General features: G+C 39.9%; 1 protein-coding gene across 1 annotated transcript in view; it reads right to left on the bottom strand.

The window, feature by feature from the left end:
• The window catches only part of LOC110494580 (caM kinase-like vesicle-associated protein), an 80,750-nt gene extending 60,863 nt beyond the window's left edge, over positions 1-19,887 (bottom strand). The window contains exon 1 of the mRNA XM_036950676.1: positions 19,714-19,887. The gene's annotated coding sequence lies outside the window, so the exon portion shown is untranslated. The remainder of the gene's footprint in view (positions 1-19,713) is intronic.
• Positions 19,888-22,768: the final 2,881 nt, after the last annotated feature.

Raw genomic sequence — 22,768 nt, 5'->3', positions numbered from 1 at the left:
CGAACGAACCCCTTTCCCGCCTGTTGCAGGCTTTGTAGTGTCGGGCGACCTCTCCTGACAATGTCTAACTTTTCCTGAAAAAGTTTGTCTTGAGAATGGCGTTATAATTATATCCTCGACCAAATCGATATCTTCTCCTCCTTCCGCCATTGTGGGTTGAAAAAACAGCTTAGTAGTACGCAAATCAATTAGTTTATCAAATTCAGTTTCCTAGTTCTGGGGTTCTGCATAGACCTGCCCATATAGGACCTGCCTCTCAATATTGGTGATCCAATCAAAAGACGTGCACGCACTACGCCTGCTAGCTGGCTCCTGTGTAACAGTGGAGCCAGCCAGCAGGCGTACAATAGCCAACTCTAAAGCTGATTGGTTGACACTAAATTTTCATTCCCATTCACTTTAAGCTACAAGCGCCCGCACTGTTGATTCTGAAGGCCTGAGGACAGATTTTAGACCCCTGGCAACACATGATGGCTGAATATGATTGGATAAAAGATCTAACATAAAGACCAGCCCTCCAAATCTCAACCTGGGTCTGGAAGCAGTGCAACCAAGAGGAAAGCTATGAAATGAAGAGTATAACTCTTACTCTGGGCAATAATTTAGTACATACTGTATTTGTGGGAAAATATATATATTTTTTTATTATATTCTGATGATGTTGATGGCCAGCAGAGAAGGCCTTGCTGGCCCTGACGGCCCACCACTGCTCATTTCAAAATAGGCCATTACTGTCAATCGTGAATTATTATTCTTCACGTTTTACCTGTGAAACGTCCAGACTGCATCTCCATGCCAATCAGCTTGATCTCAATCAGTTTCGTGAGAATATGTATTTAGATCTTCTTGAATTACTGTTTTGTGAGTGAATTAGAGCAGATGATGTTAACAAACTATTAGCCTTTATTGTTTTTTGTTTCAATCAAAGCATATATCCTGCCTAGTGGCTCTGTTGAGTTTTGCACATGATAAAAACAATCCTAACCATCCTAAAATCTCATTAGAAATGTTGTTTTTGGTGTAACAGTAACATTATAGGCCTACAATGCTATGTTATTATATTAGGTTCTGTAAAATGCAAATTAATCACTATGTTATCTTGCAAGACATTGATTCAGCTTTGATCTAACTTTATTAAACAAGCACCATTGTGAGAAGTAATAATATTATTTTTATGTCAAAAAAATGTTTTACCCCTTTTTCTCCCCAATTTCATGGTATCCAATTGGTAGTTACAGTCTTGTCCCATCGCTGCAACTTCCGTATGGACTCGGGAGAGGCGAAGGTCGAGAGCCATGTGTCCTCAAACACGACCCAGCCAAGCCACACTACTTCTTGACACAATGCCCACTTAACCTGGAAGCCAGCCGCACCAATATGTCGGAGGAAACACCGTACACCTGGCAATCGTGTCAGCGTGCATCCGCCCGGACCGCTACAGGAGTCGCTAGAGCGTGATGGGACAAGGACATCCCTGCAGGCTAAACCCTCAACTAACCCGGACAACGCTGGTCCAATTGTGCGCCGCCCCATGGGTCTCCCGGTCATGGCCAGCTGTGACAGAGCCTGGACTCAAACCAGGATCTCTAGTGGCACAGCGAGCACTGTGATGTAGTGCCTTAGACCACTGCGCCACTCGGGAGGCTAAGTAATAATCTTCTATTTGTAATAATAATAATAATAAGTGATGAGTAAGACTATTAGACGTAGGCAACAGATCTTGATGATATGTCATTTTAAGCATTTGGAGCGCCCTTTGTGGTACTGAAAGGACAGCTCCAGGATCGCGCAATGATGTCAAATAAGTTTTGTAGTGTTGAAGGATAGCTGTCATTCAACCAGTTCAGGAACAAACAATCATTTGCAGTTGGCTTATAGCCTAATAGTCTTACGACTACATGGTATAGCTATTTGTAGGCTATAGCTTAATGTAAATATAAAATACATATAGCATAATATCATTGCACTGTTTGCGAGAACAGTTTTATTGTGATTAGGCATTTCATTGTATTTTGTAGCTTACATGCTGTATCATAAATAACTTTGATTTGATTCGCTTCAACACATTGTTACAATTGTGTTTTGTGTAGGCTTACCCTGGTGTGACGTTTTGATAGCCATGTAAATGTCTCTCAGACAAGGTGACTTTTATCAATATATTCTGCTCTATTTACTCTCAGATTCGAAAATGCTAATTAGCATCAAAGTAGACATCATGCAAAAAAACAAATCCCTGCAAGCTCCTGCACGTCATCTCTAGCTGGCACCTTTGCTAACAGGTACATTTAAAGAAATGTTGCAGATTTATTCATTCTGATTCAGAGAGGTTGGGTTAAATGCGGAAGACACATTTCAGTGTGTAAAGTACTTAAGTAAAAATACTTTAAAGACCTACTACTTTAAAATCCTACTTAAGTCATTTTTTGGGGTATATGTACTTTGCTTTACTATTTCTATTGTTGACAACGTTTACTTTTACTTCACTACATTCCTAAAGAATATAATGTACTTTTTACTCCATACATTTTCCCTGACACCCAAAAGTACTCACAATTCACACACTTATCAAGAGAACATCCCTGGTCATCCCTACTGTCTCTGATCTGGTAGACTCACGAAACACACATGCTTCGTTTGTAAATAATGTGTTGTAGCGTGCCCATATCTATTCGTATATTTAAAAACCATGAAAATTATGCCATCTGGTTTGCTTAATATGAGCAATTTGAAATAATTTATACTTTTACGTTAAATAGTTAAGTATATTTTTGCAATTACATTTACTTTTGATACTTAAGTGTATTTAAAACCAAATACTTTCAAACTTTCACTAATTACTGGGTGACTTTCACTTTTACTTGAGTCATTTTCTACTAAGGTATCAATACTTTTACTCAAGTATGAAAATGTGGTACTTTTCCCACCACAGTTCAGTTGAATGTATTCAGTTGTTCAACTGACTGGGTATCCCCCTTTCCCTTACCCTTACTACATTTACAGTAGCTAACATTAGATAGTTGACCCAGAGATTCTTACGTTTGCCTCGATTCGGCAGTCTGGTCCAGATCATCGTGGCATCTGTAGTTCTTTATGATTAGCCACATTAGCAGCTAATTAGAGTTTCATTTGTTGGAGGTAAATACAGGTTGTTTTATTGATAATAGTCACCTTGTCAGAGAAGGATTTACAAAAACAGAGGTGAGCTATCACTTTTTTTAAATATATTTTTGTACGAAATAAACATACACAGACATAAGAGACTCACACAAACAAACATCAACACCATCACACATGCCCAGACTCCATCTTCTGCACCTGCAATACTCTATTCCACATGACCTCACATGACTCTGCCATTGTGCTGTGGATTTTTAAAATGTTGTCTCTTGTATAATATATTCTGTACATTAGTTTATACTGCAGTAAGCATACATTTGAACTGTAATTTTGTTAGTTATGTTCACCCCCTCCATCTTGTGCCGATATCAGTTATTTTTAGGTCTTAGTGCCGATTGAAAAATATATAAACTAAGAGATTGTCAGTTGGATAGTCTTTCGGCAAGTTTTTTGTAAGATTACTCTGATGTCCAAATTATTTCAAATCAACATTTCCTGTCATCAACAGACATTATGGATAAATGTACGTCTTGTTTTTATCGTATTGTATTATACTGAAATATGTTCTTGTATTTGTCAGTGTCTATTTTTAATAACCACTGTTTGAAAAATGTGTATCAACACTGGTAAGACTTTTGTCATTCTCTTGCTCTTGCTTATGAGTTTTGATATTTTATTGTTGCAATTTATAAAATGTACGGGTCTATAATCTGTGGAGGACACCAGATTTTCCTGGTTTTAATATAAGTGGAATAACAGTTTGACGCATGGAACTCGGAAGCACTGAATTGAGTGACGTGTTGTCATTTGAGTAAATAGGGTTGCTACTTGGTTACAGAATGTAATAAAAAAGTACATGGGAAAGCCGTCCATTCCTGGTGATTTTCTCTACGCGAATGTTTTTAACGGTGTCTAGTATTTATTTTTGGGTGATTTCTATTTTTAGTGATTCTTTGTCTGCAAATAGTTGCTTCAGGGTTATCAAGTCTAAGAAGGCTGTAGGATCAGTCCAACTATATTTTAATTCTGATTTTTATAGATTTTCATAGTTTTTAAAATAGTTATTAATAGCGTTGTTTGTAATTCAAGCATTTGTATCCTTATTTTTTATTTTTTTTAAAATATAACTGGTTCGGGGCCTCCCGAGTGACGCAGTGGTCTAAGGCACTGCATCACAGTGCTTGAGGCGTCACTACAGACCCGGGTTTGATCAGAGGCTGTGTCACAACCGGCTGTGACCAGGTGTCCCATAGGGTAGCGCACAATTGGCTCAGTGACGTTCGGGTTAGGGGAGGGTTTGCAAAAAAACACAACAACCATAGAAAGCGTTTCTTTGTACTTTGAGGTGTTATTCCTTCCTGTCATACACAACAAACATAAAACGATAAAAAACAAAATAATAACTCAAATTGAATAACTAAAAAGCACCCTAAGGAAAAGCTAAATGGAAGAGTCATAGTATGAATACATAGTTATTGTATAAATTAAATATTTAGAACATCTCGGCTGAGCAAACATTTAACAGAGAACACAACAAACATAGAAAGCGTTTCTTTGTACTTTGAGGTATTATTCCTTTTTAGGGCTTTTAAGCTCCAACTCCTCTCCTAATGTACCAAAAGTCTGGATTCAATCGTTGTAAATACCTTGGAGAAAGACTGCCACTGTAATAATGTGGTCAGTTTGTAATACCTTGTGAATTAAATTCAAGTATAGTCGCTGGTGGGACTATACTTGGGGAGAGTGGGTTCACCGGAAGTCCTCTCAGACACATTTACACCCATCCATACATCGACTTACTCGTCCATTCACATACAACATATACCCTATGCATCCGCACACCCATTCTCTCCCACCCTCCTACACATATTCATATGCATCCTCTCTCACACATCCATTCATATACAGTGCATTCGGAAAGTATTCAGACCCCTTTTCCACAATTTGTTATGTTACAGCCTTATTCTAAAATGTATTAAAATAGTTTTTCCCCACATCAATCTACACATAATACACCATGATGACAAAGCAAAAACAGGTTTTTAGATATTTTTGCAAATGTATATATATATATATATATATATATATATATATATACAGTATATATATAAAAAAAAAACTGAAATATCACATTTACATAAGTATTCAGACCCTTTAATCAGTACTTTGTTGAAGCACCTTTGGCAGCAATTACAGCCTTGAGTCTTCTTCGGTATGACGCTACAAGCTTGGCACACCTGCATTTGGGGAGTTTCTCCCATTCTTCTCTCAAGCTCTGACAGGTTGGAAGTGGAGTGTCGCTGCACAGCTATTTTCAGGCCTCTCCAGATATGTTCGATTGGGTTCAGGACATTCAGAGACTTGTCCAAAAGCCACTCCTGGGTTGTCTTGGCTGTGTGCTTAGGGACGCCCCAGTCTGAGGTCCTGAGCGCTCTGGGGAAGGTTTACATCAAGGATCTCTCTGTACTTCTTCCATTTAAGAATGACGGAGGCCACTGTGTTCTTGGGAACCTTCATTGGTGCAGAATTATTTTGCTACCGTTCCCCAGAACTGTGCCTTGACACAATCCTGTCTCGGAGCTCTATGGACAATTCCTTCAACCTCATGGCTTGGTTTTTGCTCTGACATGCACTGTCAACTGTGGGACCTTATACAGACAGGTGTGTGCCTTTCCAAATCATATCCAATCAATTGTATTTACCACATGTGGATTCCAATCAGTTGTAGAGACATCTCAAGGATGATCAATGGAAACAGGATGCACCGGAGCTCAATTTCGTGGTCTCATATCAAAGGATCTAAAAACTTGTGTAAATAAGGTAGTTCTGTTTTTTTGTGGGTTTTTTTAGCAAGAAAACCTTGTGCAAGTGCAAGCTGTGTTGCTGCAGATGCTGGTTCAATACCCGTGCAGTCCTCAACTGGGAGACCCATGAGATGACTGTAAGTTTTTGCTTTCTCTCCCTCAAAAAACAGAAATAAATCATTCAAAATAACAAACTGGCTTTATTTACAAATTGGTAACAATGTCTCACCCCATGTTCAAGAATGGCCTTTTTCAAATAAAATAAAATCAAATTGTATTGGTCACATACACATGGTTAGCAGATGTTAATGCGAGTGTAGCGAAATGCTTGTGCTTCTAGTTCCAAATATGCAGTAAAATATAACAAGTAACCTAACAAATTCACAACAACTACCTTATACACACAAATACACACAAATTTAAGGGATGAATAACAATATGTACATATAAATGGATACAATACAATATGTACATGGATGAGCGATGGCGTACGGCATAGGCAAGATGCAGTAGATTGTGTAGAATACAGTATATACATATGAGATGAGTAATGGAGGATATGTAAACATTATTAAAGTGACATTTTTTAAAGTGATACCGTTATTAAGTCTGTTTATTTAAGTGGCCAGAGATTTGAGTCTCTATATTGGCAGCAGCGTCTCTATGTTAGTAATGGCTGTTTAACAGTCTGATGGCCTTGAGGTAGAAGCTGTTTTTCAGCTGTCTCTCGGTCCCATGTACCTGTACTGACCTTGCCTTCTGTATGATAGCAAGGTGAAATGGGAGTGGCTCTGCTGGTTGTTGTCCTTAATGATATTTTTGGCAAGTAGTGAGGGCAGGTAGTGTGTTGTGCACTTCAAAATACTAAACTCGGCAAAAAAATAAATGTCCCTTTTTCAGGACCCTGTATTTCAAAGATAATCCGTAAAAATCCAAATAACTTCACAGATTTTCATTGTAAGGGGTTTAAACACTGTTTCCCATGCTTGTTCATTGAACCATAAACAATTAATGAACATGCACCTGTGGAACGGTCATTAAGACACTAACAGTTTACAGACAGTAGGCAATTAAGGTCACAGTTATGAAAATGTAGGACACTAAAGAGGCCTTTCTACTGACTCTGAAAAACATCAAAAGAAAGATGCCCAGGGTCACTGCTCATCTGCGTGAACGTGCCTTAGGCATGCTGCAAGGAGGCGTGAGGACTGCAGATGTGGCCAGGGAAATAAATTGCAATGTCCGTACTGTGAGATGCCTAAGACAGCGCTACAGGGAGACAGGATGGACAGCTGACCGTCCTCACAGTGGCAGACCACGTGTAACATCACCTGCACTGGATCGATACATCTGAACATCACACCTGCGGGACAGGTACAAGATGGCAACAACAACAAATGCCACGAGTTAAACCAGGAACGCACAATCCCTCCATCAGTGCACAGACTGTCCGCAATAGGCTGAGAGAGGCTGGACTGAGGGCTTGTAGGCCTGTTGTAAGGCAGGTCCTCACCAGACATCGCATGCAACAATGTTGCCTATGGGCACAAACCCACTGTCGCTGGACCAGACAGGACTGGCAAAAAGTGCTCTTCATTGACGAGGGGTGGTTTTGTCTCACCGGGGGTGATGGTCGGATTTATCGTCGAGGGAATGAGCGTTACACCGAGGCCTGTACTCTGGAGCGGGATCAATTTGGAGGTGGAGGGTCCGTCATGGTCTGGGATGGTGTGTCACAGCATCATTTGGACTGAGCTTGTTGTCATTGCAGGCAATCTCAACACTGTGCGTTACAGGGAAGACATCCTCCTCCCTCATGTGGTAATCATTCGTTACATCTCACTTTAAGAACGGGCAGATCTGGTGCAGTCCATGAGGAGAAGATGCACTGCAGTACTTAATGTAGCTAGCTGGTGGCCACACCAGATACTGACTTACTTTTGACTCCCCCCCCCCCTTTTGTTCAGGGACACTTTAGTCCATTTCTGTTAGTCACATGTCTGTGGAACTTGTTCAGTTTATGTCTCAGTTGTTGAATCTTGTTATGTTCATACAAAAATGTACACATGTCAAGTTTGCTGAAAATAAACACAGTTGACAGTGAGAGGTCGTTTCTTTTTTTGCTGAGTTCATGTATGAGTAATAAAATAAAATAAAATGTTATTGGTCACATACACATGGTTAACAGTTACGACAGTTACGACAGTGCAGTAATATCTAGCAAGTAATCTAACAATTTCACAACAACTACCTTATAGACACATGTGTGAAGGGATGAATAAGAATATGTACATATAAATATATGGATGAGCGATGGCCGTGCGGCATAAGCAAGATGCAGTAGATGGTATAGAGTACAGTATATACATATGAGATGAGTAATGTAGGGTATGTAAACATTATATAAAGTGGAGATGTTTAAAGTGACTAGTGATACATTTATTACATCCAATTATTCATTATTAAATGATTCTCACTAGTTTTACATTTGAAAACAAAATAATCTCCAAAATATTGTTATTTTTTAAACAAAGCGATTATTATTATATAAAAGCCCCTTGGATATTCTCACAGATATAATATGAACCCTGTTATTAGCAGGACAATATATATTGGTCATATTGGTTGGCTGCCGAGTGTCGCACAAGGGGATTGCCTTGCAATTCTCCAGCTGTATCCACTGAAATAGCAGTAGGCATCGCGAGGTTCAAAGCATGAGGGCAGGGGGCACAGAAGACAGACCTAGCCCATGGGGAAGGGGGAGGAAGGGGGACCCCCACCCTGCCCCACTGTGTAGCACAGAGCAACACTTTAAGGGCATTGCACTAATAATGGCGATGACTAGGAAAACATTCCCGCTGTTCTTAATACCAGTCTGCATGTTCAAACTAAAACAATGTAACCAATAATGGCGTGAAAAATGCCCCTTAGATATGAATTAGGAGGGCAGATACTTCTAAATATTAAAGCTTTAGACCTCTCACTAAAGGCGTCAGTCAAAAGTTATACGTAAATCCGAACTGGATTTAACGAAAAATGACATGAAATGCACACATTTGTAGATCCCAAACTCCAAAAGTAATTGGAATGGTATATATAAATTATTTGTGACATTGTGGTTACAATAAAGAATGTAAACAAGATGTAAACACACATGCTGTGTTTTTATTTACAGTAGTGATGGACAGCTGGTGGCATTTTGAAAACAGATTTTCAAACACTTGTAGCACGATTAGCATGATAATAGTCTATTTATAGCCTGGCTACTGTAGGTGTGAGTATCCCCCTACTTGCAATGTTTTTGATGCTTATGTACTCTAAAGTGTTACATTTCTAACTCAAAAAAGCAGTACAGTATTTCTTCATCAACATCTTTATGCTTTTGTGAATAAAATAACTAGAAATATGGTTATTTAAACTACATTTTAGTTACACTTCCACCCAGCTCCACAACCACGGGTAAAACCTTGAGATGATCAATTTATTGGTTGCATTGTAGTATCGTCAATTTCTCTAGCCAAAACGTCTTGATGGTCTTGACCAGTTCACCTTTGCTTGTAGGCTTGGCGGAGTTACGGATGAATGTTTTCAGTTGATGACAAATAAGTTTGATTGGGTTTAAATCAGGAGACCTACATGTAGATTAAAAAAATGTTTATAGATATACTGTAGGCCCACTTTAGGTGTTGTAGGTATTTTATTTATTTTTATTTAACCTTTATTTTACAACATAAAGGTCTACTTACTCTGCTGGCGTCTGTACCCAGTTTTAGTTTTGGGTCATTGTCTGCATTTGGAGAATGCTGAAAGCAGTAGCGTAGCTTAATCATGACGGGCTTATAAGTCGATCAGCACCACAGAATGCACAAAGCAGTCAAAAAACACCCAATTTTATATGTAAATAATAGGCAATAGCCTATATTATAAAACATAAATATATAGATCAATCTCTTGACAGAAACACCGAAACACAGCTAATGACCAAGTACATGCTCACTGAAGTTACGCACGGCGGCAAAACTGACATACCGGTATTTCAAATGATCAGCATCCCGCAGAGGCCTATAGCAAAAACACCAGCAAATCAATCAAGTTGAGCATTCAAACAGATTGCTTAAATGGCAGCATGCCTTTTAACAGAAATGGCTCAACGGCCATGCACCAGAAAATGGTTTACAAAGGCTCGGCACTGGCTACCGTTACAGGCAGAGTCATAAAAAGGAGCATCGCTGTAACTACTTCTCCAAATGTAGCAGAGACTGAATTGTAATCCACAATGAGCATCTTGGCCAGGTCTCTCATTGTAGTGTGCTTTGCTATTTCTTTCTTAAAACAGGCCCTGAGAGAGAGTAATTGGCCACAGAAGCTTGATGATATATCTTTGCTGTAATGTTCAGCCAGCCGGCTGGCGGTCTCGTAGAGCGCATCATCAACTGCGTTGGCAAGGGTAGTGGGATGGATGGAGTCAAACAGACTCTATGATGCCCGCAGACTTTTAAATCTGTTTGACAGATGGTGGATAATGATGTCAAGGATTGCATTAAAGACGTTGACTCTACAACTACTCTCCCCATCAGACAGTCGCTCATCCTCGCATAGCTCATCAAAATGATGTCTTGCTTTCCTTCTCCGAGTGTCTTCAAGTGCGTTCTGAGCTCCCCATTTGTCGACAAGGGTCTTTGCAGTGACTTTGGCCGTCTCAAAATCCTGTCTGAATCCGGACAGGACCTCTATCATGTCCTTGTCACTTACAAGTACAATCTTGGTGAGGGCCTTTATGTCCTTCTTGTCACAAGTACAATCTTGGTGAGGGCCTTCATTACGTCCACATATCTGTATCTCAGAGCGGCAAGGGACTCATATCTGGATGACCAGCGGGTAGGACACAGTTGTTTTAGAGTTACATTTTATTTTTCTGATGCAAAATCAAATATACAGTTGAAGTCGGAAGTTTACATACACTTAGGTTTGAGTCATTCAAAATCGATTTTGCAGCCACTCCACAAGTAATTTTTCCAACAATTATTTAACTTATAATTCACTGTATCACAATTCCAGGTAGAAGTTTAAATACACTAAGTTGACTGTGCCTTTAAACAGCTTAGAAAATTCCAGAAATTATGTCATGGCTTTAGAAGCTAATTGACATAATTTGAGTCAATTGGAGGTGTATCTGTGGATGTATTTCAAGGCCTGCATCTTTGCTTGACATCATGGGAAAATCAAAAGAAATCAGCCAAGTTGTAGACCTCCACAAGTCTGGTTCATCCTTGGGAGCAATTTCCAAACGCCATCTGTACAAACAATAGTACGCAAGTATAAACACCATGGGACCACACCGCTCAGGAAGGAGATGCGTTCTGTCTCCTACCTTTTTATTTAACCTTTATTTAACTAGGCAAGTCAGTTAAGAACAAATTCTTATTTTCAATGACAGCCTAGGAACAGCAAACTGAACTGCCTGTTCAGGGGCAGAACAACAGATTTGTACCTTGTCAGCTCGGGGGTTTGAACTTGCAACATTCTGGTTACTAGTCCAACGCTCTAACCACTAGGCTACCCTGCCGCCCCGAAGATTGTGAAGATGCTGGAGGAAACAGATACGAAGGTATCTATATCCACAGTAAAACAGCGCCCAGCGGACAAAAGCATTAAAAACATTTTCCAACCAGGCATTTTCCGAAGGTCAGAAATAGCGATAAAATAAATCACTTACCTTTGAAGATCTTCTTCTGTTGGCACTCCAAAAGGTCCCAGGTACATCACAAATGGTCGTTTTGTTCGAAAAAGTCCTTCTTTATATCCCCAAAATCTCAGTTTAGCTGGCGCGCTTCATTCAATAATCCACTTATTTCCCTCCTTCAAAATGCATACAAAATGAATCCTCCTCGGTCAAAGTTTCTTCTTCTGGCACGATGGAACAGCTTGGCCTTTGCTCACTTGACCCACTAAAAGCTGCTGCTGGCGATGATAAATCTACATCCTCTTCTGGTCCCGCTACATTGCTTGTGCTAGCAATGGCTGCACTTGAACTGCATTTGAAAAAGGAATCTAATTTAACTAACTTTGATACCTCTTCTGCTTTCTCATTTTTGGGCTTACTCATTTGGGCTCCACTTTTGTGTTGACACATTGATGATTTTTAAATCCGTAATTTTCTATTCTCGAGATTCTCTCTCTCTCTTTTTTCAGCCGTTGCCTCTTGATAGCTAACTCAACTGTTGCTTAAAACTATGACAGAAACAGCAACGCTTTGGAGAGTATTTGCACAATGAATCCCAGAATGCATTTCATTATTTTAACATGGTATTGAAACTATTGAATAATATGATTTATTTAGCTAATTAAATTTGATTTATTGTCATCAATACAGTAAAATATCATGCTGACTTATGTAGTGACAAAAAAAACATTTTGTTGGAGAAACCATCAGTGGGATCATTTATCATATAGGCTAGGTTAACTTCATTGGGATAGGGGGTGGAATTTTCACTTTTGGATGAAAAGGGTGCCCAGGGTAAACTGCCTGCTACTCAGTCCCAGATGCTAATATATGCATATTATTAGTAGTATTGGATAGAAAACACTCTGATGTTTCTAAAACTGTTTGGATGATGTCTGTGAGTATAATAGAACTCATATGGCAGGCAAAAACCTGAGAAAAAATCCAACCAGGAAGTGGGAAATCTGAGGTTGGTCGTTTTTCAACAAAGTTATCTAATGAAGGTAAACAAATAGTTGCTTACTGGAAAATACTCTTACCTGATACCTTGGGGATTTGATCTTGCAACCTTTACAGTTACTAGTTCAACACTCTAACCACTAGGCCACGCTGCCACCCCGACCTACACAACAAGCAGACAACAGAGACAAAAACACTACTTTGACCAAGGCACATGTAAGCTTTCGGTCATGAAGGAAGGAGAACCAGTCAGGCAGGATCAGACAAGATAACAAATGGCAACCAGCAACTGTACTTGGAATACATGACCAGCCAAGTTCATACATAGTACAAACACCAAACGAGAGAATCTACAGAAGGAACCCGAGACACCAGATAAAAACACATGAAATAACACACACAGAGAAAAACTATAATGGATGTACCTTATGCAGTGGAAAGAGAACCTGAAACAAGTGTCAGCCAGAAAACTACTCACCTGTGTATTCTCCAACACCAACAACACCAAAACAAACAATAGAAACCAACAATGTAAACACTGACACAACAGTGAATTCAACTTGATATAGAAGACCTATCAGAATGCCAAAACATTACCAGTACTGAAAGACTATACTGAAAATGATGTCAGTGTTTATAGTTCAAACAAACTATTGAGAAAAAAAGTTTCAAAAAAACATTAATAATAACATGACCATTGGGATATCTATGTTATGAAGAAAAAAGCAATGTTTATTGTTTGCACTGTGAAACACTGAGTTGAAAGAAAACATTGTTTTGAAAAAAATATATCTAAAGGGAGATGTCATGTACTGTGTGTACATGTACTTACCTGGAGTACCTGAAGGTGGCGCTGTAAATACCTACTCCATGTGATCATCTGTACTTGCACTTGACCCATGACATCACATGAACATTGTTATTTTACCCATATCCCTGCCTCAGTGTGCTAATATATTACAAGGACAATCGCATCATAACTTTTTAGAGCCAACATTGCTTTAGTAACTGTTTATGTTCACATCTCTCAAACATGCACATACACTTTGGACAAAAGCGCACACACAAACAAGTCATACAGAGGCGTGGGGAGACCCAATCTTAATAACTGAGAGCCGGGCAATTCCATGTAAATTGTTCAAAGTAGTCATTGTGCATCACAGGAGGCTGCTGAGGGGAGGACAGCTCATAATAATGGCTGGAAAGGTGTAAATGGAATGGCATCAAACACTGGAAACCATATGTTTGATTTATTTTGATATCATTCCACGAATTCCGCTCCAGTCATTACCACAAGCCCGTCCTCCCCAATTAAGGTGCCAGCAACCTCCTGTGTTGTGCATAGAGTTGTATGGTTAGTTAAACTTTTAGATCAATGTTTTTTGTTTGGCATACATTTTAAAGTGAAAAATCTGAGTCTCAGCGTAATTCCGTTACTGCCAAATTACCCAGCCATGTTCCCTGGAGATCTAATTGTGTACAAACTGTGAAGTAATGCGCTAGTCTGTTCCTGTTCCTGTTTACAGCAGCGGCTGCTGCTGCTGTTCAGAGGCCACCTGGGGTCTAGAGCTGGACCCCTTCTGGTTACTCATGAGGCACGTATCCCATGCTGCTAAACACTATCTAGGCTACATGCCGATGCTCCATCTTAAAAGCCCCCACAGTCTACTCCTTAGAGACTCAGCATATGGAGGAATGACCGTATAGTGCAGAAATGTATTCACAGTGCATTCTATTTCATGTGTAAAACTCCAGACAAAACAAAAATCGGTATATAGGCAACCGAGATAATTTTAACCAGGGGATTTCAGAGTTGTCCTTCCAGTTACTGGCAGCCGCAGCCCTTGTGCCCAGCGTCATTTCATTTCAATGAGCATGGTCTTAATGTGTAACGTCATTGTGCTTCACCAGCTGCAATAAAAAATAGCTCGTTTCTGATCTCACATCCCTGTTAGCTACCTCACAGGGTTGTAGCAATAGATTTGGAGCCTAATTGTCATGGGTTGATTATTGAATTTGACATACATATTAACTTGTGTCAAAGAATATGATAATGCAGAACGTCATAGTGGTTATGGGAATCTCTCCAAATAAATAAATGAAAAAGAAAATGTGTTAATGTATGACAGTCCATAACTATATTGATTTTGGATTAGAGACTAGATCTCTAATTAGAGACAATGTCTCTAAATTCCCAAATTCTGGGACTTGATTTACCTGTTTCAAATATTTGTTGTGGTAGTTGAACCACTTGATTGGTAGAAGTTATTTATATTCTTATTTCCGATTTGAGACGCAGAGAAGAAGAGGAAGACTTCATAAAACCTTAGAAGATATTTCTGATCCGATTTCAGATTGTAATAGCAGAAAAATAGACTAAGATTTCAAACACTAACTTGTCGTTGGGAAAGTGAATAGCAGAGTAGAAGAAGATTTTATACGCGCTAACTTTTTGTCTAACTTCTTGGGAAAGTGGACAGAATTTCAGTTTTTTTTATTTTATTGGAGATGTTTATTTTATGCTGTTACTAAAACAGCTATATCGTCAGAATGGAAATATATATTTTGATTCTGATTTCATATTTGAATTGCAGAGAAGTAGCGTAAGATTTCATATGCAAGAACAGTTTGTCTAACTTGTTTGGAAAGTGGTCAAAGTAGCTGGTTTGTGTCAAAAGTTGCATTGTTCATAGTGAATGGAATGTTGGAAGTCATGTGACTTTTTAATAATGTGGAGCAGTAGAATGTTTTAAAAAGTCACATTAAAGTGAATGAAGATGGACAAAAAAGCACAAAAAGCTTAATAGTTTAAAAAGTATAAAACATATCAAAAAGTTGTGTAAGCACACTATTCCAGACAGGTCTGTACATTTTAAAGTGTGAATAATTTTTTTTTGCTTAAATGGTGTAAAAGGAGCAGGCTGTTAAATAATAACAAGTCAGAAATATGACCAAGATTTAGAATGGGACATTTGCTATTGCAAGTCTCATTAATTACATGAAAAATAAAAAGTTGCATGACTGATATAGTACTATATCAACTGGAATGTGTGGCCAGAAATAGTCAAGCATTACACAATACAAGTATTGAAAATGAATAGCATGACTGATTGTAGGAGTCATTCTAAAACTAATCTGCCACGGCATAAATGGAAGTGTCAGTCATTGGGATGACTGTTTGATGACCACCTGAGTGTCAAACTTCTCATCCTTTATCAGCTTCCCAGTTGTTCTTATCATGGAGACAGAAAGTGCTCACTTTCCTAAATAAATAAAGAATATATACACTGTTTAAATATGCTATATATTGTCAATGGCTTAACAAACGTAAAGTTTTTTATGCAACTGTTTCACGGGTGTTGAAGCTGTGCTATATGGCTGCCCTTCTTAACACCTGCCTGCTTAACCCAGAAGCGACCAATGTGCCAGAGGAAACACTGTTCAACTGACGATGGAGGTCAGCCTGCAGGCGCCTGGCCCACCACAAGGAGTCGCTAGAGTGCTATGAGCAAAGTAAAGCCCCCCCGGCCAAACCCTCCACTAACCAGGACGACGCATGGCCAATTGTGCACCGCCCTATGGGACTCGCCATCACAGCCGGTTGTGATACAGCCCAGGATCAAATCTGGGTCTGTAGTGACACCTCTAGTGTCTTAGACCGCTGCACCATTCGGGAGGCCCATAAGTGCTGTATCTTGATAAGCATGCAGCATCGCTGCACAGTTCGCAGCATCAGCACCATGAGGAGGTTGATTGGGAAATAGCCTGGTCTCACAGCCTAAGCAGCGTCGTCCGGGTTTGGCCGGGGTAGGCCATCATTGTAAATAAGAATTTGTTCTTAACTGAATTGCCTAGTTAAATAAAGGTCTCCAGGCCCATCCCCAGCCACGGCTTTTGTGGCGCGATGGGTAACGACGCTTCGAGGGTGGCTGTTGTCGATGTGTGCAGAGGGTCCCTGGTTCGAGCCCAGGTTGGGGCGAGGAGAGGGATGTTACACTGTATATATACTGTTACATTGATGCTGTTGACCCGGATCACCGGTTGCTGCGGAAAAGGAGGAGGTCAGAAGGGTGGTGAGTGTAACCGATGCGAAATGGTTAGCAAGGTGCTCGCTAATAGCGTTTCAATCGGTGACGTCACTCGCTCTGAGACCTTCAAGTAGTTGTTCCCCTTGCTCTGCAAGGGCTGTGGCTTTTGTGGAGCGATGGGTAACGATGTGTCGAGGGTGGCTGTTGTCGATGTGTGCAGAGGGTCTCTGGTTCGAGCCCAGGTAGGGGCGAGGAGAGGGAAGGAAGCTATACTGTTACAGTTACATAAGACAGAAGGTTACTTAAGGCAAAAACAAAAGTAGGCTGGTAGGGTTGGCGTGTAACGCGAAGGTCTAGCAACCCAAAACCCAAACCCATGTTCAAATTTCATCACGAACAACTTTAGCATTTTAGCAACTTTGCACCTACTTACTAATTTTTATCTACTTTGCAACTACTTAACATGTTAGCTAAGTCTTCCCCTAACTTTAACCTAACTCCTAACCTTAACCCTAACCCCTGGCTTAAGTAACGTTAGCTACCTAGCTAACAGCAACAACAAATGTGTAACATACAGTGGGGCAAAAAGGTATTTAGTCAGCCACCAATTGTGCAAGTTCTCCCATTTAAAAAGATGAGAGAGGCCTGTAATTTTCATCATAGTACACTTCAACTATGGCAGACAAAATTAGAAAAAGAAATCCAGAAAATCACATTGTAGGACTTTTAATGAATTTATTTGCAAATTATGGTGGAAAATAAGTATTTGGTCAATAACAAAAGATTATCTCAATACTTTGTTATATACCCTTTGTTGGCAATGACAGAGGTCAAACGTTTTCTGTAAGTCTTCACAAGGTTTTCACACACTGTTGCTGGTATTTTGGCCAATTCCTCCATGCAGATCTTCTCTAGAGCAGTGATGTTTTGGGGCTGTTGCTGGGCAACACGGACTTTCAACTCCCTCCTAAGATTTTCTATGGGGTTGAGATCTGGAGACTGGCTAGGCCACTCCAGGACCTTGAAATGCTTCTTCCGAAGCCACTCCTTCGTTGCCCAGGCGGTGTGTTTGGGATCATTGTCATGCTGAAAGACCCAGCCACGTTTCATCTTCAATGCCTTTTCTGATGGAAGGAGGTTTTCACTCAAAATCTCACAATACATGGCCCCATTCATTCTTTCCTTTACACGGATCAGCCGTCCTGGTCCCTTTGCAGAAAAATAGCCCCAAAGCATGATGTTTCCACCCCCATGCTTCACAGTAGGTATGGTGTTATTTGGATGCAACTCAGCATTCTTTGTCCTCCAAACACGACGAGTTGAGTTTTTACCAAAAAGTTATATTTTGGTTTCATCTGACCATATGGCATTCTCCCAATCTTCTTGTGGATCATCCAAATGCTCTCTAGCAAACTTCAGACGGGCCTGGACATGTACTGGCTTAAGCAGGGGGACACGTCTTGCACTGCAGGATTTGAGTCCCTGGCGGCGTAGTGTGTTACTGATGGTAGGCTTTGTTACTTTGGTCCCAGCTCTCTGCAGGTCATTCACTAGGTCCCCCTGTGGGGTTCTGGGATTTTTGCTCACCGTTCTTGTGATAATTTTTACCCCACGGGGTGAGATCTTGCGTGGAGCCCAGATCGAGGGAGATTATCAGTGTTCTTGTATGTCTTCCATTTCCTAATAATTGCTCCCACAGTTGATTTATTCAAACCAAGCTGCTTACCTATTGCAGATTCAGTCTTCCCAGCCTGGTGCAGGTCTACAATTTTGTTTCTGGTGTCCTTTGACAGCTCTTTGGTCTTGGCCATAGTGGAGTTTGGAGTGTGACTGTTTGAGGTTGTGGACAGGTGTATTTTATACTGATAACAAGTTCAAACAGGTGCCATTAATACAGGTAACGAGGGGAGGACAGAGGAGCCTCTTAAAGGTCTGTGAGAGCCAGAAATCTTGCTTGTTTGTAGGTGACCAAATACTTATTTTCCACCATAATTTGCAAATAAATTAATTTAAAATCCTACAATGTGATTTTCTGGATTTTTTTTCTCATTTTATCTGTCATAGTTGAAGTGTACCTATGATGAAAATTACAGAACTCTTTCATCTTTTTAAGTGGGAGAACTTGCACAATTGGTGGCTGACTAAATACTTTTTTGCCCCACTGTATATGGTTTGCAAATTCGTAACATTGTAAGAAATTGCAATTCGAAACATATCATACAAACTGATGAGGGACGTCCAAACCGTAATAAAAACAATACGAAACATAACATTTCATACTAATTGGAGTGTGCCGGTTTTTACATCTAACAGGTTTCCTGAATAAAATGGGATGCTTGTTGAGTGAGAATTTAGATATTGTAGCATTTAAGAGATTGCGTTTGATTTGGTAGAGTGAGTTGTGATGTTGTTGGACGGTGTGCCAAAAAGTTGATAGCCTACATCTGAACATGCCACTGTTTATTCTGCATTCATATGACATTTTTCTCATCTGCCTGCATTTGGTTATTAAATATAAAACGGAGTGAAGTAAAGAGCCTAGAGACAGAACATCTCAACCTTGACTCAGGGGTAAGGTGCGATGCTGTTTATTAGGCTATATAACTTTTTGCAACAGAGAAATTGACGAAATTGTAGCACTCAGATTTACAAAAGTATAGGCTACTTCACGATGGGCTTCCCTAGGCTGTTCAAACACAGTGCCGTGCGCGTCGTTTACAATAGGCGAGCATGGTAAATATACATTTAACAGCAAACAGTTTCGAGCAGTCTAGTCTATCATAATGCGTAAATTCTGGTGCATCGTTCTCCTTCACTTTATCAGCAAAAATCGGAAGTATTAGGCTATAAACATGAAATAACAGCACTATTAACCTAGTTAAATTTCATAGGCCATTCAATATAATTAACATGTGTTTGAAAAAAAGTGATTTTCGGATAAAGAATAGGCTACGATTCCCAAATAAACACATTATGCATCCAAAAGTAGTTATCAGCTTTACAAAATATTTCAGTGGGGAACAGAGAAAATTCATTAGTGAGCTCAACTCCCTGATAGACAACTCAAAATGGGTGAACTTACCTTATCAGCAAATTTCTCAAACGTAGAATCCCGTGACTTTTTCCACTCGACTGTTCACATTAGGGTGTAACTGCAAATATGACGCTATTTCTACTTAGTACTTTTTTCTAGGGAAATTCCAGCGCTCCTGTGTACCATCGGTAGTGCCTCGCGCTTCGAGTTCAGCTCGGGAGGGAATGAGAGGTGGAATTAAAGTATGCACAAGAGGATGGAACACGCGTGAGTGGGGGGCATAGTGGAGCGAATTAGAACGAGTTCATCTGATTTACATCTAATGGGAATCGTACATTCAGGGTTGGGTAGCTTGCTTTCTAAATATAACCCTTTACAGTTACTAGTTACCTGTCCAAAATTGTAATCGGTAACGTCACTTTTGTATTACCCATTCAGTTACTTTTAGATTACTATCTCCGTATGAGCCATTAGAAGAATAAAAAAATGTGTGTTACCAGTTCGACGAAATCTATTGCAGTATAAATCAATGTTAAAGTTTACATAGCTGGCTATATATGGATGTTAAATGTTACTTTATGAGTTGTTAGGTAGGCTTATTCTAACCCATCACTTTCACTTTCACATGTAATAATAAAAATCTATCAGAATTACAATCATTCCAATAAATGTTATACCCCTTGATCTTCAAGAAAAGGATTTAGAAATAGGGAAGTATAGATTAGCCAAATTGTTTTACCTGAGCATAACCCAAAAACGAAGGATTTATTAGCCAGGCCTACTCTGTAGTTTCTGATTTTGTTGTCATGGAGGACTGATTGAGCTCATTGATTCGAGTTGAAACATAAATGCTGAGCTCATGGAATGGCATGCTTTGAGCACTACTGAAAAGTGTTATATACATGTGAAAAATGTATGCCATATGCTGCATTTGTTCTTGGCCTATTGTTTACCTTTTTGTTGGTGACACTTTGATATCTTGATAATATGCAGATGTTTAAAGGACAAATTCACAGATGAAACAAAAACAAAACGGGCCCCGCCTCTGTTTTGGTAAAATGCTGAGGGATGGACCTGGAGAAATGCAACCACTCTCAGATTTTTTCTCTCAGCTCTGTCTGTTAATGCTCCCGAGTGGCGCAGTGGTCTAAGGCACTGCATCTCAGTGCAAGAGGTGTCACTACAGTCCCTGGTTTGAATCCAGGCTGAATCACATCCGGCCATGATTGGGAGCCCCATAGGGCGGCACACAATTGACCCAGCATTGTGGGCCATCATTGTAAATAAGAATTTGTTAAATATTTCTCCAGGCCCATCAGCATTTCACCAAAACAGAGGCGGGGCCCATTTTGTTATTGTTTCATCTGTGAATTTGTCCTTTAAACAGCTGCATATTATCAAGATATCAAAGTATTGCCCCTTTAAGTCTACCAAAAGTGTGCGAGTTTGAGCATGTGTCCATTAGGCCTATGGATTTTTTCAATTTTTGTTAGCATGAATTAGATTGAGCAATAAAAGTTCCACTTTTATTCCATAGGCTGGGATCCGCACTATGCAGCTGTTGCGAGAGCACATTTTTCACTGGCTATCCACTGATGATTTATAGGCAGCTTAAACTTCTTGAATTCAATCATTATTGGGTTAAAATAGACATTTAGATTTGTGAACGGCCATCCACAACAAGCACAATCCGTAAAGCGCAAATAGCTAAATGAGAGAGCAGCAGTGTGATTCACATCAATGCGCTATGTAGATATCAATAATAAGTGATATCCGTATAGCCGTAGACTACACCACTACTGTCATCCTTTGTGTAAAGGACCCCTCTGTTAGTTTAGTTTTAAAATAGCATTCATCTGAAAAACATAGAAGGTTGCTGCAGTTTGACAGGCTTTTAATGTTTTCATCCTCCCAAGGGCCAGAAGTTAAGGATCTTTTTTTATAGCTCATATAAAATGTTTTGCAGCTGATGTCCCCCCCCATCTCCCGACCATGGCACCTCTGAAATCACCACAAATGAAGACACATAGATTCTATAAAAAAATGTTGACCTGGTATAGGATGTCCACCCACTCTACCCAGATTTGTTGAAAATGTGCTTTGGTGATGAAATTTCACTTATGTTATAAAATACATTTTACCAAGACAAATATGATTATTCATATTATGAATAGTTCACTGGGGTTTTTTCTAACATAGTTACAATATATCCAAAAAGTTGGATTTTGTAACCTAATAAATCCGATAATAAGCACAGAACTCTGTTGACATAGCAGTGTAGGTTTATCATAACAACTTTTGAGAATTTAACATTGTGGGCGTTGTCCTCAAAGTTGTTTCCACAGGTCGCAAAGAGCTAAATTAGCATGACAAGCTGAATTAAATGTAAAAGGATTGGAAAATAAAAAGCTTGATATACACTCACCGTTCCGTTGACATTTCACAGAGATATGCTTGTTTTTGTGAGAAATCTTGGAAAAATAATAGGAATTTCTAATTCATATGAAAAGTGTATACGAAAATACTACATCATGTCTCAAAATCGATATCCATTTTACCTCTATATTGTTTCATGTCCTGTGGATTTTATGTCCCGCTGAACATCATGGAGCCGCCACACAAGGCCACGTTGGCCATCAAGGCCTCCTGTCACTCTTGGACGCACTTCTGCAGGCTTTTCATGACCAGGATGTGAACTCCGGGCTGCAACATCCCTGCGTCGGATGGACAGAAGAGGATCTCAGGGCTACGGAAGCACTCGTTGCCCAGGGTAATGTGGTGGCATCAGGGAGTTGATAGTGTAGAGGTATGCCTCGGACCTCGGCTCCTCCTGAAAGTCCTCGGAGATGTAGCAGCTCTGCCTCTTCATCTCCTGCACAGAGGTCGTCTGATGGAGATCACTGCCATGTCCAACTTTGTCCAGTAGTTTGCACTGGTAGGTGCACACTTTCCAGCCAGGTCCATCTGAAAGGGGGCATGTGGAAAGCAGTAGCCTTTGCACCCTGGAGAGACAGAGGTGGAGCCAGCCCCAGAGTCCACCACTAGACCAGTAACCAGTCCATAAGAATACATAGACAACATCACCAGGGGCCCAAATCCATTC

Source organism: Oncorhynchus mykiss, chromosome 17 (assembly GCF_013265735.2).
Source record: "Oncorhynchus mykiss isolate Arlee chromosome 17, USDA_OmykA_1.1, whole genome shotgun sequence".
In the NCBI taxonomy this organism is placed as follows: domain Eukaryota; kingdom Metazoa; phylum Chordata; class Actinopteri; order Salmoniformes; family Salmonidae; genus Oncorhynchus; species Oncorhynchus mykiss.
Note: the sequence above shows the minus strand (reverse complement) of the source record. Positions and strands in the feature narration are given on the sequence as shown.